Source organism: Diplotaxodon limnothrissa, linkage group LG20 (genome assembly GCF_057381915.1).
Source record: "Diplotaxodon limnothrissa isolate DT_005_m linkage group LG20, D_limnothrissa_male_GT1.1, whole genome shotgun sequence".
Taxonomy (NCBI): Eukaryota; Metazoa; Chordata; class Actinopteri; order Cichliformes; family Cichlidae; genus Diplotaxodon; species Diplotaxodon limnothrissa.
Genome location: NC_140615.1, coordinates 3,912,162 through 3,921,292, shown reverse-complemented (window position 1 = coordinate 3,921,292; position 9,131 = coordinate 3,912,162). Strand labels below are relative to the sequence as shown.

The 9,131-nt window shown below is 43.1% G+C and overlaps 1 pseudogene; it reads left to right on the top strand.

Annotated features, from left to right (window-relative positions):
• Nucleotides 1-7,437: 7,437 nt before the first annotated feature.
• Nucleotides 7,438-8,373, top strand: LOC146610286 (uncharacterized; annotated as a pseudogene).
• Nucleotides 8,374-9,131: the final 758 nt, after the last annotated feature.

Sequence of the window (9,131 nt, the reverse complement as noted above, 5' to 3'; positions counted from 1 at the left end):
ACCAACGCACCGATGTCTGAGGGAGTCCGCCACTGGCAGGGGAAGTGGTGGTGGGGGGAGATAGGCCTCCATACCTTGGAGGGCCTGAGATGTCCCCAGAGAGGTGGCGTCTGATACCCAACCTGACATATAGACACAGACATACAGGCAGACACAGACACAAACATCCATTCCCACCCTCATGCTCTCATATGCACTTACTCAACACTCACCCAACGTGGAGACAGACATACAGGGAGTGTAGAATTAAGATAAGATAAGATAAGATAACCTTTATTAGTCCCACACGTGGGAAATTTGTTTTGCAATTGTTTTGCAATTATTAGGCAAGTTGTATTTTTGAGGAATAATTTTATTATTGAACAACAACCATGTTCTCAATGAACCCAAAAAACTCATTAATATCAAAGCTGAATGTTTTTGGAAGTAGTTTTTAGTTTGTTTTTAGTTTTAGCTATTTTAGGGGGATATCTGTGTGTGCAGGTGACTATTACTGTGCATAATTATTAGGCAACTTAACAAAAAACAAATATATACCCATTTCAATTATTTGGTTTTACCAGTGAAACCAATATAACATCTCCACATTCACAAATATACATCTCTGACATTCAAAAACAAAACAAAAACTAATCAGCGACCAATATAGCCACCTTTCTTTGCAAGGACACTCAAAAGCCTGCCATCCATGGATTCTGTCAGTGTTTTGATCTGTTCACCATCAACATTGCGTGCAGCAGCAACCACAGCCTCCCAGACACTGTTCAGAGAGGTGTACTGTTTTCCCTCCTTGTAAATCTCACATTTGATGATGGACCACAGGTTCTCAATGGGGTTCAGATCAGGTGAACAAGGAGGCCATGTCATTAGTTTTTCTTCTTTTATACCCTTTCTTGCCAGCCACGCTGTGGAGTACTTGGACGCGTGTGATGGAGCATTGTCCTGCATGAAAATCATGTTTTTCTTGAAGGATGCAGGCTTCTTCCTGTACCACTGCTTGAAGAAGGTGTCTTCCAGAAACTGGCAGTAGGACTGGGAGTTGAGCTTGACTCCATCCTCAACCCGAAAAGGCCCCACAAGCTCATCTTTGATGATACCAGCCCAAACCAGTACTCCACCTCCACCTTGCTGGCGTCTGAGTCGGACTGGAGCTCTCTGCCCTTTACCAATCCAGCCACGGGCCCATCCATCTGGCCCATCAAGACTCACTCTCATTTGATCAGTCCATAAAACCTTAGAAAAACCAGTCTTGAGATATTTCTTGGCCCAGTCTTGACGTTTCAGCTTGTGTGTCTTGTTCAGTGGTGGTCGTCTTTCAGCCTTTCTTACCTTGGCCATGTCTCTGAGTATTGCACACCTTGTGCTTTTGGGCACTCCAGTGATGTTGCAGCTCTGAAATATGGCCAAACTGGTGGCAAGTGGCATCTTGGCAGCTGCACGCTTGACTTTTCTCAGTTCATGGGCAGTTATTTTGCGCCTTGGTTTTTCCACATGCTTCTTGCGACCCTATTGACTATTTTGAATGAAACGCTTGATTGTTCGATGATCACGCTTCAGAAGCTTTGCAATTTTGAGACTGCTGCATCCCTCTGCAAGATATCTCACTATTTTTGACTTTTCTGAGCCTGTCAAGTCCTTCTTTTGACCCATTTTGCCAAAGGAAAGGACGTTGCCTAATAATTATGCACACCTGATATAGGGTGTTGATGTCATTAGACCACACCCCTTCTCATTACAGAGATGCACATCACCTAATATGCTTAATTGGTAGTAGGCTTTCGAGCCTATACAGCTTGGAGTAAGACAACATGCATGAAGAGGATGATGTGGACAGAATACTCATTTGCCTAATAATTTTGCACTCCCTGTAGAGAGACACTGTACATACAATCACACTCCCCAAGCGTACTCTAAACCCCGGGTCTAGGTACCCTTGCCCCTGGAAGGGGAAACTGCACCCAGACCCAGGTGGTGTTACCCTTTTCCCTGGGGTGGGGAGAAGCAGACCGCCCCGACGGGGGCTGTGTGAAGACTCCAAACCTCCCTCCGCCCGCTCATATGTAGTGTTGATGCATGTGTGTTCTAAGGTGCATTTAAAACCCAGGAGGGCATGGAGCTACCTGCCAGAGAGCAGCAGGTAAGCGCATAGCCCCTCCTGATAGCCCTCAATGTCTACATGTATTTAAAATTGAGAGGTGGGCAACGACACCAGGGGTGAGGTTGTACACCCTGATGGTCTTTTGGATTTCGTGTAGCGTGCCAACCCCCACGATCCTATATGTATGTGTTATGAGAGTCTTAAATGGAAAGTTTTTGAACATGGACGTTATTTGGAGTTGTGGTTGCTCGTTTTCCTTTTGTTTGCTTTGTTCATTTGTCTCTTTTAATTCTATTTTTTTTATACTTTTTCAACATGTTCAAAATAAAGATTCAATCAAAATCAAAATCAAAATCAAAGTTTGAGTTATGTTTGAACAGCAGGTGTGTCAACATTATTCCCCTATTCAGCTGCTCAGCGACTCAGTTTGACAGTTGCCAATACACCTTACCCACAATTGTCCATGATCTTATCTGTGTTTGTTGACATAATTCAGTGTTATCACAACAGCATCATCACCATCTGCTCTCTTCAGGTCCTCTTCAGGATTTCATACAAATGTATCTGCTTCATCTATGACTAGAACAAATTCAAAAGCTTCAGGACAGGTGTACTGGGACTCTATTTGGGAAAATTCATCAAGAACTGTGCCGGTCAGATAATTACTTCAGAGGAAATCATTGCAAAGCTGAAGCTGATTTGAAGCATTCTCATTATCATGATCACTTGAGCTAGTCTCCTGTCAGGGAGGTCCCTTTTTAAGTTCAAGGTGGCACTTAAAAGGCCAGATGGCTCCCCATCCTAAGTTGGGCAATGGGGATATGTGGCGGGGTGTGACTTGTTGCTCAGCTGCAGAGAAGGGGTGGAGCAGTAGGTTGAGTGTGTGGTGTCAGGGGAGGCTGGTTGTCACATATGCCTTCTAATCATGCCTTTCCTATATGAACAGGCCACCAGGACCTGACAGGAGAGCTGTGTGGTGGGTGCTTAGCTCTAATAGTGTCACGGTCCTGACACTATAGTGTTTTGAGTTTTGCATTATTATTAAGCTTTGATTTTCATCACGGTTTATCATTACTAGACTTTTGGTTCATGGCTCTGTGATTTCTAGTCCTTAGGTTTTGTCTCTTTGTTCCCTCTGGTTCCAAGTCCAGGTGTGTTTCCTGGTTTATGTCAGTGTATCCTGCCTAATTAGTCCCAGCTGTGTTTCCTTCCTGTCTCCTGTTCCCTGATAACTCCGCTGCGTATTTTAGTCCTTTGTCATTCTCTGCCTGCTGTCGCGTCATTAACCTAACCTGCATTCTCCTTGTGCTGTGTCTTCTCTCTTCATGTCCTCCGCATCTCCTAGTTTGAGTTTCCGAGTTTCTGGGTTCCAGTTCCAGTTTAGTTTCTAGTTCTGGGTTTTGGTTTGTTGGTTTGTTTGTTTTTGTAAGTCTTAATTTCTAACAAGAGTTCGTCCGGCAATAAAGCTACGCCCTAAGTTCCACCCTCTGTTTCTGAGTCCTGCATATGAGTCCTCCCTCCTGCCTGCCACACAGCACTAGCCAAATAGGCAGCTGGAAAGCTATGTGGTAAAAACGTGCATACATTTCTGTCATTTTGGAATGCTGTGAGCATTTGATCAGAACAGATCACACAAACCTTTTTATAGAACAAGTCAACTCTGATAGACAATGCTCCAAATGCATTCCTACATACCAGCAGGAGCAATTCATAAATGTTTATTTTTAACTTGACCTAAACTATAAAGATATTAAATTGGTGCTTGGCAGTAGACATGTTTTTATATAAATGAGAGACATCTGAAGAGAATTCTTAGTACAAGGGTAACACTTGTTGCAAGACGTACTCTGCCCTGTCATTCTTGGTTGAATTCATTAACAACCAGCGAAAGTGTTCTGGACAGCTCCACTGGTACTGAAGAATGTATGCGAAAAACAGGAAACATGGACTAAGCATTAGCAAACAGGATGTGCGCTTGGTGTTGAAAGAGCTGGATCCCCTTGTTTGAGGCAAGCAAGAAGTTTCACACGAAGGAACTATTTTTCAAAAGGGCCGATCCTCACCTGGCACCTGGAATCATATGATAAACTGAAGCCATATGACATCTGTATCAACGGAAGTGTTGATGGTTTCTCAAGGAAAATAATAATAACATTTTATTAGTAACTATATATTTTTAAATCTAGTGTTAAATCCTACCTTATGTTCTTGATTATTCAGGAAATGTTTAAATCTGATAATGTTTACTTGTTAATTTATCATTTATTAAGGCAGTATAAAAAAATATATAGATCATTTGTATATCACATTATGGGAAAATGCACAGACTTTTTCTTTTTTTTTTTTTTTTTTTTTTTTTTTAAATGACATCAGAAACAGCAGTATGCGACATTACGTGATGGCAGAGCTTCAGTTCATCCTTTGTCATTTTTTTTTTTTTTTTTTTTTTTTTTTTTTTTTTTTTTAATAAATAGGACAGGGGGAATGAATGAGAGAGAGAGGGGGAGAGAAAGAAAGAAAACCAAAGGGGAGAAGAGACGGTGAGAAGGGGGGGGAAGAGAGACAAAAAAAAAAAAAACTCCTGGGTCACCTGTATGGAGAAAAAAACAAACAAACAAACAAACAAACAAACAGAGGAGACAGCAAACAACAAAGAGCAACATAATAATAGAGAAAACAAAGCACCATCACAATAAACTAGCTAGTCATAGATATCAGTATTTACTAAGTAATAAACAATATTGTGCAGCACGCAAGATAGACAGCGCACAGTGTGCTTTGAGGCAGCAGCCAAGAAAGCTTTAGTCCGCGTCTGTGAATACCCATGTGTGCATACCTGTGTGGATCAGCATGCTTGCATTCCAAAGGTTTCTCCATGTAATGATCTGCTAGGGAGTGTGGGGGGGCCTCAGCCCCGTCCTCCAGGGTGTGAAGCGGGTATGGAGGAGATCAAAACTCCAGACATCCAGAGGCCCCCAGAACACAAAAGACCATGGAAGACCAACAGAGGGGCAGCCGCGCCACTGTTCCAGTAAGAGCTGAGGAGAGTCCCAGATGAGGGCTCACTCAGCAGCCGCGGAGCAGAAGCCAGGGGGGGTTGCAGTGACGCGCCCGTGAGCTCCGCCGGCCCCCAGCTGCGCCTGAGTGACCGAGCCCTAGGCCGAGAGGCCGGGGGCACCCCACCTCCAAAGGGGGCCCGAGCGAGCCCCAGGCCCCAGGCACAGACTTTTTCAAGAGGATAGCTTGTGATGGTAATTTGGTTTTTAACACACACAAAACACACAACTTTTAGACTTTTGTAAACTAGTTCTCATCAACATTAACTTTCAATTACTTTTTCTCAACCAAAAATTGAGATTTGCAAAAGAAAAATTAACCAGGTTTTTACCCCCTAATCAAATGTACATTATGTTGATGTTGGGAGATATTGATTATGAAGTGGTTAGACAGGGGAGGAGCCACACACAGGTAATATCACCTCAACCTCCTAAAAGCATGGAAAGAGTTCACAGGTTACCTGAGCATAAAAGAGAAATTGTTCAGAAGGAATCCGCTAAGCTGATAAAAATGGGAGCAATAGAAGAGTCGCACTATGCATGGTGTATCCCCATAGATCTTGCAGTGAAGAAAGATGGGTCTATACGGTTCTGTGTTGACTACCACAAGTTGAATGAGGTGTAAAAGTTTGAAGTGTACCCCATGCCCCGGCTTGACAAGCTCCTGGACCGGTTAGGCACTGCTTGATTTTCCATAATGCTGGATTTGACCAAGGGCTACCGTTTGTAGAGTCTAAGGGGAAAAAACAGCCTTTCCCACTCCATACGGTTTGCACCAGTTCACACTTCCGTTCAGCTCGTTTGGAGCCCCAGCCACCTTCCAACGCCTCATGGATTGGGTCCTGTGCCCGCATGCAGTTTATGCCACCACCTACTTGGATGATGCTATCATCCACTGTAACACCTGAGTGGAGCGTGTGCAGCTAATGCTTGGAGTCCCTAAGGCAGGGGGACTGCCTTAGGGACAAGGGAGCCTCGGGGAGTTCAAGGAGAAAAAGCCTACTCTGTAATTAGGAGGTAGCGAACAAGAAGAAATTGTTCAAGTGGCCACTCATTCAATGATGAGGATGTACACATTATGGACAGGTAGCAACTCTGGTTTGAGCAGGGAGTCAAGGAGGGCATTTACGTGAAAAGGAAAAGACCATCTCTAAATCCAGGAGGGGGCCTCCTGGATCACTGGTCTTTGATTAGTGGTTGTTGATCAATGGACATGAGAATTTGCATATTAATGATCAAAAAACTGATTCCACAGCCCATTGTTCATTCACTGGGATAGTTTCAGTCATTGGGGAAAGGTACTGTTTATAAGGTTGGGGAAACCTGCAGTCAGCTGACACTGAAGAAGTCACGTGGATGAGTGACGAAATGTTTCTCCCATTGAAAACGCTATGTTGGGGACGTTGACAGAATTGGGGCCAGTATATGAAACCACCTGCCTTAGACTGATCAATATACTAGATGAATTATCTGAAACTGTTAATACTGTCTGACCATTTTTATTGGTGCACCATGAGTACCAAAATTTTGTGGGCTTAACACTAATTATGAAGACTAGAAAAGCCAGATTAGTGCAATGCTCTGTGCTCAAAAATGGTCTATAGAACAGCAGTGTCATTTTGTGCTGAGTGCGTTAGGAGGAGAACCACTGTGCAAATTCTTATTTTGGAGCAAGTGGAACAGGATACACCAGATAAGATCTTTCTTTAACTTAAAGAACTGTATGGGGATACAACAGCTGTGGGTTCCCTGTGTGCCATGTTTTACGATTGCAGATAAAGACCAAAAGAGCTTATTAAAAAGTTTACTTTATGTTTAAGAGAGCTAGGTCATCGCTTGCAGATAAAAGAGCCACAAGACCCTCGGCGTGCAGACCTGCACATGATCAGTTTGTCTAGGGCCTCAGAGAGAATGAGATCCAATGAGATCTACGGCATCTGTTAAGGCATGATCCTAATCTTTCATTCGAACAGGTGCATAAGATCTCAAAAATACTCTTCAGGAGGAGCTGAGGGAATTTGCTCGACCAGCACCAATTCCACAGATATGCCAAGCTCCCGGAAGGGAGCGAGAAAGGCAGGACTTTAGTCCCTGTTGGTTTCAGGAGATGTGCTGAAGTTTCAGAACCACTCCAAGAGACAAAGCAAATTTCATTGCCAGTAGAACATCCAGGGCATGAGTGAGATCAACAAGGGCAAGTAAGTGTGGAATCAGTGGACACGTGGCAAGGGAGTGTTGGGGAGCTCCATCCAAGATGGCTTTAAATGATTAATTCCAGTCACTATGGACCAGGTGACTGGGAAGGATGACAATGGTCCAGTCCAGATAAACCACTCTCAATTTTTAGGGACATTTTTAGAGGTATTTGTTGATGGTAAGGAAGTGATATTTTTGTTAGATACTGGTTTTAATGTAACAATAATGCCTGAAGCCTGTTTTAAGAGGTTGTTTGGAGATCATGAACCAGGAAATGAAAGAGATTTCAACTGGTTAAAGTGGAAAACAGCAAATGGATTAGCAATTCCTTATGTGGGCTATGTTTTAGCCGAAGTACAGATGGGAGATATTACTCTGAAGGATATGGGAATTGTGATGACAATAATAATCCAAATGCACTGCCTATTTTAGGAATGAATGTCATTGTTCCATGCTGGGATATGCTTTTCTCAAAGCCTCAGATACAGATGCTGTTGGATCCAATGTAAACACTCAACAAGTATGGGCAGCAGCTTTTCAGGACTGTCAGAGAATTCTGCCTGCAATAGGACTCTTCGACCAGCTTATCGCCACCCAGTGGTAATCCCTGGACAGAGTGAGCAGGTGATTTGGGTCAGGGCCCCACAAACACTAGGGAAAGAGCAATGTATTTTGGTGGAACCACTTGAGGGGCTTAGTACAGTTGCTGTTGCTCGATCTCTAGGAACTGTCTGTAGAGACAGAGTCCCCATCGAAGTAAGGAATCGCAACCATTTTTTTTATATTATTGTACGAGGTTATGAGGCCTTTGCTATATTCTCTACTGAAAACGTTGACATTCAGGAACCTTTTGAAATTAATTTTATAGCAAAACAGGCCAGGTATTGCTGAAGTTGGTGTCCACCAACTACTAACTGGGCTAGTAATGCACCTGATATTGAAGTTATGACACAAGGGAATTCAAACCTATCTACAGAGGAGCAAGACAAGCTAAGATGCTTGCTTGAATCGAAGAGATCTTGACGGTGCTGACTAAATCAAAATACTATTCTATCTTTGATTTAGCTAGTGGATTTAATATCATGCAATCCCGACACCAGTCAAAATCAAGTAGAATATGCACAGAGCATAGAACAAGACATCTTAGCATCATGCTCATCACTGTCGTCTCTATTCAGCTCAAGCAGCTGCACTGGTAGCATTCACACAAGCATGTGAAATTGCTAAGGTCCAAATAATCACTTTATCTGATTCCAGATATGCGGTGATAAATTATTTTGTCACATTACGGAAACAATAGTTTTTAACTAATTCAGAGAAATCCACTGCACATCATAAACTTGTAGCTCCATTGTTGGAGGCCTCGTTACTCCCAAAGACCTTTCTGTAAATGTGAAGCTCACACTAACTCAGAAGACTCTGTTTCTACAGACAGCTATACACTGGATGCTTCAGCCAACACAGCAGCTAATCAGAATGTGAAACCAGACCACAGCATGACATCAAAACCACACGCTCTCCAAACACTGACTTACAGACTACCCATAGCAAGGTTACCCAGAGGAGAAATGTGTGGAAAACAGCAGGAGTGTACATAACAGGTGAGGTCCTGTATGGCCCTAGTGACAAACCATATCTGCCCCACATTTTTTCCCCTCATTATGCTAAATTGACACATAGGAAGTGTCATGGTCCTGGGTCTTTGAATGAAAAGCCTCTTCTACCCAGTCACAGGTGAATCGCGTTACAGTATCCCCTACTCTACAAGTATATATATAATG